Source organism: Thamnophis sirtalis, unplaced genomic scaffold (genome assembly GCF_051295495.1).
Source record: "Thamnophis sirtalis isolate CommonGarterSnake01/CBP01778 unplaced genomic scaffold, rThaSir2_p1.2 scaffold_3, whole genome shotgun sequence".
Classification (NCBI taxonomy): Eukaryota; Metazoa; Chordata; class Lepidosauria; order Squamata; family Natricidae; genus Thamnophis; species Thamnophis sirtalis.
The window spans coordinates 97408882-97423435 of record NW_028261383.1 but is presented as its reverse complement, the minus strand read 5'-3'; the positions used below and the strand labels follow the sequence as shown (position 1 = coordinate 97423435).

At 40.3% G+C, this 14554-nt stretch overlaps 1 protein-coding gene across 6 annotated transcripts in view; it reads left to right on the top strand.

Moving 5' to 3' along the window:
* The first annotated feature begins 7298 nt into the window (after positions 1–7298).
* Positions 7299–14554, top strand: part of AFF4 (ALF transcription elongation factor 4) — a 61760-nt gene continuing 54504 nt past the window's right edge. For 3 of the 6 annotated variants that reach the window (XR_015695964.1, XM_087709572.1, XM_087709571.1), the window contains exons 1-2: positions 7300–7607; positions 13442–13526. The gene's annotated coding sequence lies outside the window, so the exon portion shown is untranslated. Of the gene's footprint in view, positions 7608–13441; positions 13527–14554 lie in introns of all 6 variants that reach the window. The other 3 variants (XM_087709573.1, XM_014059659.2, XM_087709574.1) reach the window with 2 other exon arrangements.

Sequence of the window (14554 nt, the reverse complement as noted above, 5' to 3'; positions counted from 1 at the left end):
CCCCCCACAAGAATGAGGTTTATTTTTGCTTGATCAGATATAGCAGAGTCTTTTTGCAGATCATGCCCAAATGTGCAATATAGTAAGACTACCAAAGGTTGCTAGAATATCTGATCATTCTTCTGAAAAATCTTTTATAAGAACATATTGTAGGAACTGAGCTTGGAGATGTAGAATGGTTCAGAGTGAGACAAGGATGTATAAGATTCCCATTTTTTTGTGTATTGTCATAAAAATGATAAAGTTGGAAGAGATGACAACAGAAGTCAAAAACAGGAAGCTATACTTAACAAATTGAGATACATACCATTTTGTTTATTGAAAATGTAGAGTTAGTGGGCAAGAGGGAGTGATGCAAGGAAAGATGCAAAATATGTTCATTACCACATTTATGTATTTAACCATATTTAAGAACTGCCCATCCCCCTCACATATTCAAGATCTTGTGGTGCTACCTTGCTTTTCATACTCTTGCCAAAAGCAGCAAGAGATTGCAACACTCCCGCCTCATTATGAAAGCAAAAATGGATTACTCATGTTGAAACAGTGATATGACAAATAGAGTGTCAGCTTGCATGCCTATACTATATTATTGACTATACTATTGTTGACAAAGAAATGAAGGTGGCAAGTAGTTTTGATTTGCTCATTTGAAGAATAAAGCTGGATAGTGTGGTAGAGAAATAGAAAGGTCTGGTTTTAAGGAGGAAGATGGCAATAGAGAAAATTGTGAAAAATAAAAATATTTTTCTGGTAACAAAGATCAGAATAGTTCAAGCAAATGTTTTTCCCCAGAGGTAATATATGATAGATGCTTTTCAAGAAGCTTATGAAAGTTACTCTGGACTATAGAAAACCAATCAACTAACCCTAGGCCAAATGAAGCCTGTGTGTTCCCTTCAAGGGATGATGAATAAGCAAAACTTCATGTGATTTGGACATATGACATGAATGGATGATGAACTAAAAAAATATGCTTGGGAGGTTCAGAGAATAGGAAGGGAAGACACATGTTCAAATATGTAGATGGGTCAAACTGCAGGGCATTTGTCCTAATAGTTGAGACGGACAATGGTACCTAACTCACTGCTTTTGCAGAATATGGTGACCCACTTACAATTGTTAGATGGCTAGTAACTTGGAAACACTATGCCATTGCCTGGGTTCACACATTGGCATAGGGCAATTTGAGTTTAGGCTAATTTTGTGAGTTTGCTTATGTACAATATTCCATTTACTGAAATAATAACATATTAGCATTTACATTGTGTATCATCTAGCCATCTCCTCCCTTAAAACATTCAGAAAAGATTTAGATATTTTTCAAGTAAGGATACTGAGCAGGATGCAGAACATCTGCATTAGATGCCAAATGTACTTAGAATTATTCTGGCTCATGAAAATTGAGGCCAAGTCATTAAGGAATTGTTGATAATAATCTGATGTGCATCTCTTACAGCTTTTTTTGGCTTTCAAACCTAGGAGTGCAAAAATATTATGCAATGAGTTAAGATAATTAATTACAGACAGGACAAAGAGCGAGCTAAAATATCACAGAAAGAATGAGGGCAATGCTTAAGCTGAAATACTTATTTCTTGGTACTGGTATGTACAAAAACAACATAATGCAGTGTCTGTCTGTCTGTTTTTTGTTTAACAAATTTATATGGCTGCTCACATGAGTGACTGTGAGTGCCTTACAAAATTAAAAATCCAAAATATAGAAACCCATAACCTCCCTGACCATCTATAGCAGTATCAAACACAATCAAACTAATTACTTGATTGGCTCTGTGTCAACCTGGGGTCTCCCTGCCTGCTGTTGGAACCACATCTTCAGCGCCTTCCAGAAAAGTATCGAAGTAGGATTAATGTTATATTTAGGGAAACAATATTCCATAGGAAGGAAGCCACCATAGAGAGGACCCTTTTTCTTGGTCCCACTAGATGCGCTTCTCTGACAGATGGGACCCACAACATACTCTGCCTTCCAGTTCCGGTGGGCTGAGTATATGTAACTGGGGAGAGGTGGTCCTTCAAATATCCTGGCTCCAAGCCATGTAGGGCTTTAAAGGTAATTGTCAGCACCTAGAATTGAACTCAGAATAAACTGGCAACCAATGTCACTCCCACAAAAGTGGCGATGCATGTGCAAATCTAGACTTGTGTAAAACTTCAGGCTGCTGCAGTTTGAACCAACTGAAGCTTCTGGATATTCTTCAATATTCGTTCCATGTACAGCGCATTACAGTACTCCAAGTGGGAGGTATTAGGGCATTGGCGATTATGAGAAGGGCGTACAGGAATGGGGATAACTTATGCATAACTCGCAGTTGTACAAAAGCCTTCTGGCCACAACTGCCATCTGTTCCTCGAGCAGGAGTTGCAAGTCCAGGAGAATCCTCAGATTACATACCATGTATGGGGCAGTGCCAGCCCATCCACAACCATCAAAGATGTTAATTCTCCAAGAATCAAGAAGCCCCAAACCAAAAACCACTTCCTGTTGCTAGCGTTCAGTTTCATCTATTCCTTCCTATCCTGTGAAGGTCCAAAAACCAAGAAAAACATGCTGAGCTTCTTCTAAGCAGTTTCATTTATTGTTCCTTGTGCATAGACAAAAATCCTGCTTAACTAAAGTAAACTACTTACACCAGGAGTGAAATTCAGCAGGTTCTGACAATAGCAGGAGAACCAGTAGTGGAGAACCAGTAGCAGAAATTTTGAGTAGTTCGGAGAACTGGCAAATACCACCTCTGGCTGGCCCCAGAGTGTGGTGGGAATGGAGATTTTGCAATATCCTTCCCCCAGGAGTAGGGAGGGAATGGGGATTTTGCAGTATCCTTCCCCTGCCATGCCCACCAAGCCCACAGTAAAAAAAAATGAATTTCACCACTGACTTACACCATTAAACAATACTCTGAGAGCTCCCAGGGAGGAGCTATTCTGACTATCCTCCCACTAAAATTACTTAAACTCTGCTGTCTTTTGCTTCTCTGGAATGCACTTCCTCTCTTCTGGGAATCTGGACTACATTCCACTGCCTCTCCAGACCTCAACAGCCTCCAGGCACTAAGAAAGGGCAGTTATGGCATCACTTAACTCACCATAGGCAGAGATATAAAGTTGAGTATCATCGGCATACTGATGATACCTCACTCAACCTCACCTCCCCCCCCCCCGTGACAGATAATCTCCTCCAGGTCATTAAAGTTTCACCAAGTTAAACAAGACTGGAGAAAGCACCAGACCCTGCAAAATACTACAAAGCAGGGGCTGCAAGTTGGATCTCTTGTTCTCATTCAAGCCAACTCAAAATGGATTTTAGTGGAGAAAATGAACCAGGACAACACAGTTCCATCCCCACTTTCAAGCTCCAAAGTTGTCTCAGAATGATATATAGTTGATGATATCAAAAGCTACAGAGAATCAAGTTATGCAAGGACAGATTTACTACTGTGTTTCCCTGAAAATAAGACAGTTCAGGAGGCGACGAGCATGACCACCTCATGGCTGCTGCTGTGTTGCGCATTGCTGGGCCTGCCACTCTTTTTGCGGTGGCCATTAGCGTGACAGAAAGGGCACAGTGGCTACAGTTGCAGGAGTGGCTGTTAAGGGCATGTGGTATGTATGGGGCATGTTCCCCCCTGCCTTCCCCCTCCCTCTGACCTTGCCTCCTCACCTCGTGATGTTTGCACAGCAAGCAACCAGAGGGAATGGCGAGGACCAGATGTATATGCACTTAAATATTTTCAGGGAGGGCTTATCTTTTGGGGAGGGCTTATTTTAGTGCATGTGTTCAAAAGCCCAATTGGGCTTATTATCCTGGGAGGTCTTATTTTTGGGGAAACAGAGTAACCTCATTCCGTTCCTGCCAGAGGTCATCAAAAGTACAACCAATGTTTCCATTCTGTATCCAGACCAGAAATTTGACTGAATGGGATCCAGATTTTTTTTCATGCAGGATCCTATGGAGTTGCAGCAAACCATCTTCTCAACAATGTTCCCCAAAAAGGGAAGGTTTTAGTTAGGACAAAAATTGTCCATCATGGTGAGATCCACTGTTGGCTCCTTAAGAAGACAGCAAAACCATTATCTTCTTTAAAGTGCTGGAGCATCACTCCCTCATCCAAAGATGCATTGACTATACCCCCAGTACCCAACTGCATGTCGCCTCTTGGGAAGCTTTTGCCAAACAGAGGGAACATGGATCTAAAACATAAGCTGCCAAGCTCATGTTTCCTAAGATCTTGCCAACTTCCTCAAGAGCAACAGGATCAAACCATTCCTAGATAACTGGCTAAGAATCTACCTCAGGCTTCTCTACTGGACCAATATCCATGTCAATATCCAACTGGGAACAAATCTGAATTATGTGCCAGGAAATAATCAAATTCCTCAGCAGGCCCCTGGTCACTTTACGGAGGGCAGCTGGATGATTATCTACAGAAGCAATTGTTTGAACAAGTATTTCCATTTCACTTCTTGAATCGATGGTAGGCTTTAATTGCAGTTTTATCCATGTTTGATTGAGTTCATTCTATGTCTTCTATCAGCGGTGCTCTAGATCAGTGTTTTTCAACCACTGTGCCGCGGCACACTAGTGTGCCGTGACATAGTGTAAGGTGTGCCGTGGGAAAAACACTTTATATATAGTCAATATAGGCAGAGAGTTAAATTTTTTTAACATTTTCTAATGGTGGTGTGCCTCGTGATTTTTTTCATGAAAAAAGTGTGCCTTTGCACAAAAAAGGTTGAAAAACACTGCTCTAGATGTCTCTTGATCCATTTCATCCCTCTCAACCCCATTCACAACTACTTTTCAGGTATAACTGTCCAACCAACTTTGCATCCATCTTATAGCTGTGTCACCTAGCCTATATTTTGGCAACATCTGTTAAGATCTCATGGAGCCTCTGGTGTACTTAAATTATATTAAGGACACTGAATTCATATAATCGAGGGCATGATGGCTCAGCAATTAAAAAAAACTCAGCTTGTCAGCTGGAAAGCTGACATCCTAGGTTCAAGATTTGAATGTCACACAATGAGGTGAGCTCCATTACTTGCCCCAGCTCCTGACCACCTAGCAGTTGCAAAGCATGCAAAATGACAATAGATTAATAGCTACCACTTCAGTGGGGAGGTAACTGGGTTCTATTGACATACAGTATAGCCTTTGACATACAGTATAGCCATGCTGGCCAGATGACCATGGAAAATGTCTTTGGATAATGCTGGCTCTCTTGGCCAAGAAACGGAGATGAGCGCCACACCCTAGAGTCGGACACAACTGGACAAAGAAACTTTTACCTTTATTTTATTTCTATAATTAACAAAACGTATTACTCTACCAAAAAAGATCAATGCCTTATTCTTGATAAATCCATGCTGTCCCAATATGCAATCTTCTAAAGTTCCCAATTTTCTTAATTTGTTCGAGTTTTACCCAGTATCAATATAAAATTAATAATCTGTAGTTGGGTGGGTGGTCCTTGCTTCCCACTTGAAGGTAGGAATATTTGCCCTTCCTCAATCCTCTGGCTAAATTATGGTTATCATAATTTCTCAGAGGTCATAGAAATAGGTTTCCAATACAGCATTCACAAGACCTTTCATTATGGATGTAACAGGTCTCATCTTGGAGGCAAAACCATTCATAGTAGCCAGATGCTCCATAATAATCCTTTCCTTACCCTGTATCAATTATTCTGTTCAAATTCATTTCAACACAATTCCCACTGAAACAAAGTAGGAGTTGAGGAGTTTGGTAATTACCCCATCGTCTGTTAATATTCATCCATCTTCTCCAAAATGAGACAACCCCATCTTTTTTTTTTCTTTTACTATTGACACCATCAATGACTTTGTGGTCTACGCTTTTTATGTTGATTGGGCTGGATTCTTATACAACCTTATGAACAGAACTGCCCAGTAGTGTGTTTGTGCCATGAAAGATGCCTTGCACACAGGGCCGGATTTAGATGAAAAGAGGCCCTAGGCTATTCCACTTATGAGGCCCTTTCACCTCCCATTTTTAAGTTTGTAAATTACATGAGTGACAATAAAATACATCATTACTGTGATATATATCAATATATATCAATATATATAGCTGGCCTCCCGACGGAGGGCGGCTCTGCTCTGCGGCAAAGGCAGCGAGGCCAGCTGCCTCCCCTGCTGCGCTCAGCTGCCCGGCTAGGCCCCCTCGCCCTCACTTGCCTGGCCGCTGGTGTGCTCCATGTCAACGGGGTGGCTACTGGGAGTGGCCGCTCCTCTCGCCTGACCGCTGGTGCCGGGAACGTGGGCGGGCTCCCCAACTGCTGTGGCGCTGGAACAATCTTAACCAATACATTTTTATGTTTGTTTATTAGTCATATGCGTAGAATTTCTCCTTATTTTCGGTTCAGTGTTTTAGTGTTCACTGTTTTTAGAATAGTATAATTTTAATTTTGCTAACAATTTGAATGTAGGCACCTCTTGATCTTGAGGCCCTAGGCTGAAGCCTAGTTAGCCTATAGGAAAAGCCCTGCTTGCACATCAGTTACAAAAACATCTGATTGTGTCCTCAAACTCTTTTATTCAACAAGGTTAATGTTTCGGTGTTTTCTTTTCTATCCTTGCTCCTCCGTTCTAACATAACTCAAATGCTGACTCTGGTTCTAGCAGTGTGAATGAAAATGTGCAGAATATAGTTTGTGGTTCCACTGCTGATTTTTATTTTATTTTACCGAATTTGAGTTTACAGTTCTGATCAAATATCGCTTGTTACTTTTAATTATTATTTCCGCACCTGTTAATTAAGTACTTGAAAAGGCATCCCAATACTATATTATTCTTTTGGGATGAAACCAAAATCACTTTGATCAAGGTAAGCCAGGAGGGCAGAGTAACAATGGAAGATTTTCGCTGCAGCCGCCTGGCCAGGCTGATAGTTCCATCGACGACTGTCTTCGCTCGCAGGGCGTCCTCCCATCCGAGACCTCTCGGCCTAAGAAAGCGGGTCAAGGTGCCCGTTTGGGCGATCGCATCTGCCTAGTGACCTTTTCGCGAGTTCACAATCCCCAAACGAGGAAACCCGGCAAGCCTTCATCCCGAAAGAGGGACGGCGCTCGAGACTCGGCAAGGCCTTTCCGGGAGAGAATCACGTGGTCGCCTATTTGGTCCCGCCCCCCCTCAGTCGCCGGATGAGGCGCGGGGAGGAGGGGGAGGAGGCTGCCCGTTGACGCGGGGGTTGCTGGGAAGTCCTCTCCGGGGGAGGGAGAGGGAGGGGGAGGGGCAGAGACAGAGAGAGGGAGGGCGAGGAGGTGGAGGAAGAAGGAAGGAGAAAGCAGCAGGGACCGCCCGGGCCTTGACATCGCCGCCCACCCGCTTCGGTCCCGTCTCAGGCTCGCAGCTGTCGAAATGGAGTGGCGCCGGAGATGGTACTCTGCCGCCGTGCCTTCCTTTGGGCGGTGATCCGCCGTGGCCCGCCTTTCCCCTTCTCTCGTCAACGGCTCCTGCCGTTGCCGTTCCTGGGGGCCTTTCCGGCCTTTTGTGCCTCGCGCGGCAGCAGTCCCCCCCCCCCCCGAGAAATGTTCGGGGCGGTAGCGGAGTAGTCCGTGGAGGTGAGTGATGGGCGGCTCGGGAAGGTGGGCCCGTCGACAGGGCCTTTGGGCTGGGCGGGGCGGGGCGAGGTTAGGCGCAGTTAAGCAATTCAGAGCCAGATAGGCCCCGTGTCTCTTTCTCCCTCCCCCCCCCGGCTTGTGGGTGGGTGGGGGAGGCCCGGGGGCGGACCGCTCGCCCCATCCTCCGGGTAGCCCCAACCCCTCCTTGTCTAGCGAGATGCCTTTGTATTGCTTGTCCTCCATCGGCTGCTGCGGGAGGGGGTGCTCTGTACTCTTCCGATCCCAAGTTGGATTTGGCTTTCCTTCTCCCCCCACCCTTGTCCCACGCCCTGAATTTCCTATGACTTTGCTATCCGGTATCTTCTTTTCCCCGGATCCCACCTCCCTTATTCGTCCCACGCCGAGCTCGGTATATTTTGGGGAGGGTGGGGGAGACGTTGTCTTTGAAGGTTTGAGCGTGCCGAGATCTAGAGGCTCGTGTTACAAAATGGACAGACACGGGTTATATATATGAGTCATGTGTGTCTGAGTGTGTGTCCAGGTAATAAATGCATATATACATATATACACACCCCGGGCAAGTTTTAGGTGTTTTCTTCTGCCTTCCTTCCTTCCTTTCTTCCTTCCTTTCTTCCTTCCTTCCTTTCTTTCTTTCTTTCTTTTTCTTCCCTTTCCTTTTCGGAAGTGTCAGCAAAGTCGAGGCAGATGAAAGAGACAAGATAAGCTTTTGACGGAGGGCCCAGTCATCTCTTGCACAAGTTGGGTTTAATCAGAATCCGGCCTTTGACGTCATTGCTTTGTTCCTTCTACTTTTGCTATCTGTGTTTTAAAGCACTGGGCATCCGAAATCTATTTCAAATGTATTGTGCTTCCAACAACCCTCCATCCCCCTTCTCATAATAAAAGCACCCTCACGCTGTTTCAACACATCCAGTTGAGTCCGAAGCAAAATCAAAGAAATCTGTGCTGATAGGGTTGTTTATTACACAAAAATGCTTGGTGGAAAAGAAATGACTTCCCTTGGAGCTAAAGTAAAACAGTGGTGTCACCAGCCTCCTTTCCAAAGGAAAGGATGTTCTAACAAACTCAAGTTCCCTGGACTGATTAAGATTTATTGCAAGTTTGGTAGGTCCAGATCATTTATGCTGGGCTTTTCCAAATGACTGATTTTTCTAGCCGTGGCATAACGCCTGCTTGCGTCATTTTTGGGATGAGATTGTGGAGAAAGGATCCCAGAAACGTTTGTATTCAGGTTTTGGTTTTTGCCTCTGTCCTATAAACTGTGCCTTTTCCTCAGTCATCCACTACATGTCCTCAGTCACCAATAGGTTTTATGACGTTTCACTTTGCTGTTGGGGAAGGTCATCCCAGGACACCTTAATTTATCATCATACCATGAATTAATTACATTTGATTTATTCTCTGCTATTCTACTTTGCTGAATACTTGAAATAGTTAACAATTTTTTAAAAACCAACACAGAAAAGAGACTTTAAAGTTAAAAACATAAACTTCAATACTATTAACTGTTAAAATTTGGTAAAATCTGTAAAAAAAATTACAGATTTTCCAAAAACAAATGTTTAGGCGAATATATTTTTGTTATTGCCTTGCCAGTCCAAAGTGTATTATTTTTGTATATTTTCGCCACACCCTATTAGTCCTTGTCATATCATGCTTGGAGCAAGTGCTCAGGAAATCAACAGCTAGCAAACTTCCAAAGGACTTGTGTTTACAGAACTTGTGAAGGATGTGTATATAAGGGATTTCTTGTGAACTTCCAGACTTGCATATCTCAGAATAGAATGGGGATAGTCTCTACAGACAAACAACAAAAACAATTATTGACTGGTCTGCAAAAGGATTCACTGTCAGTTGCAATTGTGTGTACCATTGCATTATACAGGGATTGCGAGGACAAAATTCAAACATCCTAAAACTATTCCAGGTATATATAATTTCACATCTTTAAGGCAAAAGAATACAGGAATAGTTCAGAGCTATTTAGACCAGGGTTCTGCACATGATACCAGCACATTGAGTTGGGCTTGGTGCCAGATAATTAACCAACACTCTTCAAGGATCAATTTTATATGGCCTCATGTTGCCAAACCAGTTTCCACCCTCACAGCTGCATTTTGCGCAAGCTGCTCTCTCAATTCAATTTCAAGGCATCTCCATGTGAAAGTGTTTTGTTCTCTTTTTATAAAGCTATATAATATTACAACCAAGAAATTAGCAAAAAATCATGCTTGAAAGTATTGATAATTGAAATAATAGTTGGAATTGAAATAGGTGTTTTGTACTACTAAAAGTTTGGGCAACTCAAGTGACAAGTAAATTACACATGAATTATGATAAATTATATTTTGAACAAATTCATTTAGACTAAACTATTTTCTTGATTTATGGACTTGGACACTATCAATCTACAGTTCCTCTATTTTGCTTATTGATTGTCATCCAGTCTATTATTGATCAAGCATCTTCATTTGTAGTACAGGTAGTCCTTGACTTACAATAGTTCATTTAATGACTGTTTGAAGTTATAATGGCACTGAAAAAAGTGACTTATAACCATTTTTCACACTTACGACCATTGCAATATCAATCATGGTCACATTATTTACATTAAGATGCTTGACAACTGTTTCATATTCATGACGGTTTCAGTATCCTTGAGTTATGTGATCCCTTTTGCAACCTTCTGATCAGCAAAGTCAGTGGGGAAGCCAGATTCATTTACAAACCGTGTTACTTTACACCTGCAATGATTCATTTAACATGTGTGGCAAGAAAAGTAATAAAATGGGGCAAAATTCACTTAACAAATTTCTTACTTAGCAACATAAATTTTGGGCTAATTGTGATTGTAAGTTGAGGACAATCTGTATAGTCAATTCATAATTAGGAAACAAACACCAGTATAAAATATTGTTTAGTATACTAAATTCAGGTGTCAGAATTTACTTTTGATGCTGTGATTTGAAACAAACTTACAAATGTGAAGAACCAGAGGAACCAAAGTTGTTTAATTAAAAACTGATTAAAAAATAAATAAAATCTTAGTCTATATACATCTTTTGATTAATTGCTGTTCTTAGATTTGGGCTTAGTTAATCTGAGATGCATAACTAGCCTGGATTTCCTTTTTTCAGTTTATCACAGAAGTTGACTTAGAAAAACATTCATTGGCTGGATTCTATGAAATCATACATCAATCATAGGTTATATCAATGGCTAATGCTATTAATATAGCACTAATGGTTTGAATTATTGTTATGACTTGCATGAATTTTGGTGGTAGGCAATATTGTGGATTCCAGATGTTTTGAATTACAACTTTTATAAGTATCAGTTAGCATGAACAATACTTTCAAGTAGAATTCTTCTAATGTCAAACATCCAAGAATACTACATAATTCTGTTTGGCAATCTCACTAATTATCAAGTGCAATGATAACTTTCTAAGCTTTAAGATAAGATTACCTCCAATGCTAATGTGCTATACTTGAAATTTATTGTTGATCATGTATTTGTTTGCTTTTCTTCCAATTTTGGGGCCAAAGATGTGTTCTGTCTACACATTTATTTGTTATGGAAATGGATGGAATCACTAACTCCCAATCTATGTATTGGCAAGGTGGAGAGATTGTTAAGAGGTGAAATCATGACACACATAGCAACCCTTAAAAGTAACCTCCTTTGCAAATCAGGGGAGGATAAGAAAGTGTAGTTGAAATTGAAAAGAGTTACCTACATATGCTATAGCCTGTCTTTCAAAGAAAGATAATACTGGCTATATTCTGATAGCATATGGGTAGGTAGTCCTTGACTTAAAACCACATTTGAGCCTAAATTTTCTGTTCCTAAGCAAGAGAGTTGTTAAGTGAGTTTTGCCTCATTTTATGGCTTTTCTTCCCACGATTGTTAAGTTAAAAACATGGTGGTTAAGTAAATCTGACTTCCCCATTGATTTTGTAAAAGGGGGGGAGGAATCACATGACCCCCCTCTATTCTGAAACTGTCATAAATTCATGCCAATTGACAGACTGGATTTTGATCAGGTGATCTTCTACAATGGTTGTAATATTAAAAATGGTCACAAGTCACTTTTTTCAGTGCCATTGTAACTTCAAATGGTCACTAAATGAATGGTTGTAAATTGAGATTATCTGTATTTGACCACACTGGTCAAATACACATAATCTCGATTTACAATCATTCATAGCTCCGGAATAAAAATCAAAACTGATAGTTCTATATAAATCTTATTTGTTTATAATGCTTAGACAATAGACTAAAATTCTAATTTCTATTTCTTTAACTTTTAATGGGCTCTTATCCAATAAGCTTTTGATTTAATTTTAAAATGTAGATACATTAATTATCTTTTCTTAATGTACGCATTTATTTGCATTCTTTTCCCAATAAATATATTATCTGTTTATTTTCCTTGTATGGTGTGTTTAGAATTTGCCATCTCCAAATAAAGGTGTTTTTTTTTAAATTGTCAACTGCATTAAAATATTTGAGGAAGTATGATTTTTTATTACATAAGTATGCTCGTTCTCTAACCAGGAATTAGGAAGTGTGTTTGCTGGAAATTTTGTCCACGTGTTATAGATGCTCATAAAACACCTGCTTTATGATGCATGATGTTCTATGACTGGCATGATGCCAGTCAGGCATGATGCCAGTCATAGAACACTCACTTATCAGGAGTCAGCTGAAGGAAGTTAGCACCCACCCCTCTACTAGAAAAATGAAATATCCTAAGAAATATTAAAAAAGCAGAATATTATATTTCCCTGGACGAGAAATGGAGAAACATGTTTTTAGACAGGAAACAGACTCACTCTTAGTAGCCCTACCCCCACTACCTTTGTCAATGGGCCATTAAGGCCTGAGCCAATCTATTGTACATAACCCCTTCAGGCAGAGCCATTTCATTGCCCGTCATTGCACCACCCAACCAAATTTAGCACACAGATAACCTACAAATATAGCTATGACCTCTGACAGCAACCAATCAGGATACTCTTCCTGTGCCCCAGGAAGTTAAAAGCCCAGAGGGGGCATAAAACCCAGGGACTCTCAGCATCTCTTCCCTTTTCACCCAGGAGCTCCAAGGCATGTGATCTTGTCCACCATTAAACCATCTTTCCAAAGAGTTTCCATGTTTCCAGTGTTTTCCCCCACTTGGAACTGAACCCAGATAGACATTTCTTCCAATACACCTGTTGACATTGCTTCTATCCAGAGTGCTCATTTCACCCAACTTAACTTTTCTTTGTGAGTGGGTGGGAGTGTTTGTAGTAAGTATGTATTCTGCAATCCAAAGTGCTACATTGTACTAAAGCCAAAATCTTGCAGTGACATTACTTACAAGGTTTTGCAAAAGGAATTGTATTTCATAAGTATATATTGTTATTTTCTTACTCTACTATTAATTTGCACATAAAACTAAATCTTGGGTAATTTACAAACATTTTTCATGTAATGAAAGTCATTGCTAAAGACAATGACATTGCTATACAATAGTATTAATAACATTTTGATAAACCATACCAATAAATATTGAAGTAATCCCCATAAATAAAATGCATTTTAACAAGAACAAGTTAAGACATAAAAATGGATGTATAGAACTGAATAAGGATGTTGCCATATTTTTTTAAAACTGTAAACCACTTTTATAGCATTAAGAAAATTCAAATTCTCTTTTATGTGTGATAGCATGTGTACAAAAACACCAAATAAGAATAGCTAGTTTTAAATATATTGTACAAAATTCTGCATATTGTATTAATGTAGAATTTTCCTACCTCCAGATAAGTTTGCAGTGTTGTAAATAAAAAAGATCAACATAATGCTGAAGTGGAACGGTTTTCTTTTCCATACCTAAGACATACCTATGTAAGTTGTGCTTCTTTTTTTCTTTGACAATGTAATGATGTTTTTGTCAAGTTCATAATGCCTACCTAATTGCCAGTTTTGTTTTGCCTATAAACTGTTGCTGGAATGATAATTGATTAGATGTTCTCTGCTTGTATAATTGAATTTATGTAAGCCAGAAAAGTTTTCTTTAGCACAATTTTTAAATGCAATGCCTTCTGAATTATAGGCTTAGAAATATCCATGTTCTGTTGTTCATCCCTGAGTATATAAAAACATTGATGTGAAGGGTTGGAGAGGTGATATCCAGGGCAATGTGAGCATTTCTCCTCTCCTTATCTGGAGAGATATAAAAAGTCTATCTATCAGTCTCTTTTAGAGACATGCTAGTCCCTTCCCTCCTTCCCCACCCAGAAGTCTCCTCAGGGTAAGCATAGTTATGCAAATTATAGAAAAGGAACTAGTAAACCAACAAAATTAAAGGCATGACATTTTTAAAAAAGGAAACATGTAAAACTAGTTTATACCAACTCAATCACATACCTCTCGTTCTTTCAAAACACCTTAGCTACCATGAAACATACGTTTACCACTTTGGTTGTTGCTTTTCATTGTTTAAACTTCTCACTTAATTTCTCACCTCTGGTTTTGAGGATCTCGTCAACTCTATCCAACCACAGCTTTTCTCTCAACTCAGGCGTCCTTCCACATTCATTCAGCATCCATTTATTTATGGCTATCTCTTCTTGTTTTAAAATCCTCCATTCTCCAGTGCACTGCTTGGAGTGTCCAAGCAAGGGTTAAATTCTGTCCCACTGCCTAAGGACTGGATTGAAAATCTTTGGCCATGTCCTCTGGCTCCTTCCATCCTCAGTTTTTCAATTCAGTCCAAAGCCCATCGGATGTATTTAACAGCCTTAGCTGATAGAAATTCAATTGCTACCTTTCCTTAGCTTAGATTTTTATTGTTTTACCTTCCCTTTTCAGTTAGCTAGCCTTCCTTACTGTAGCAGTATCGTTTGCCTTGCCCTGAGAAGCCGGATTCGCTT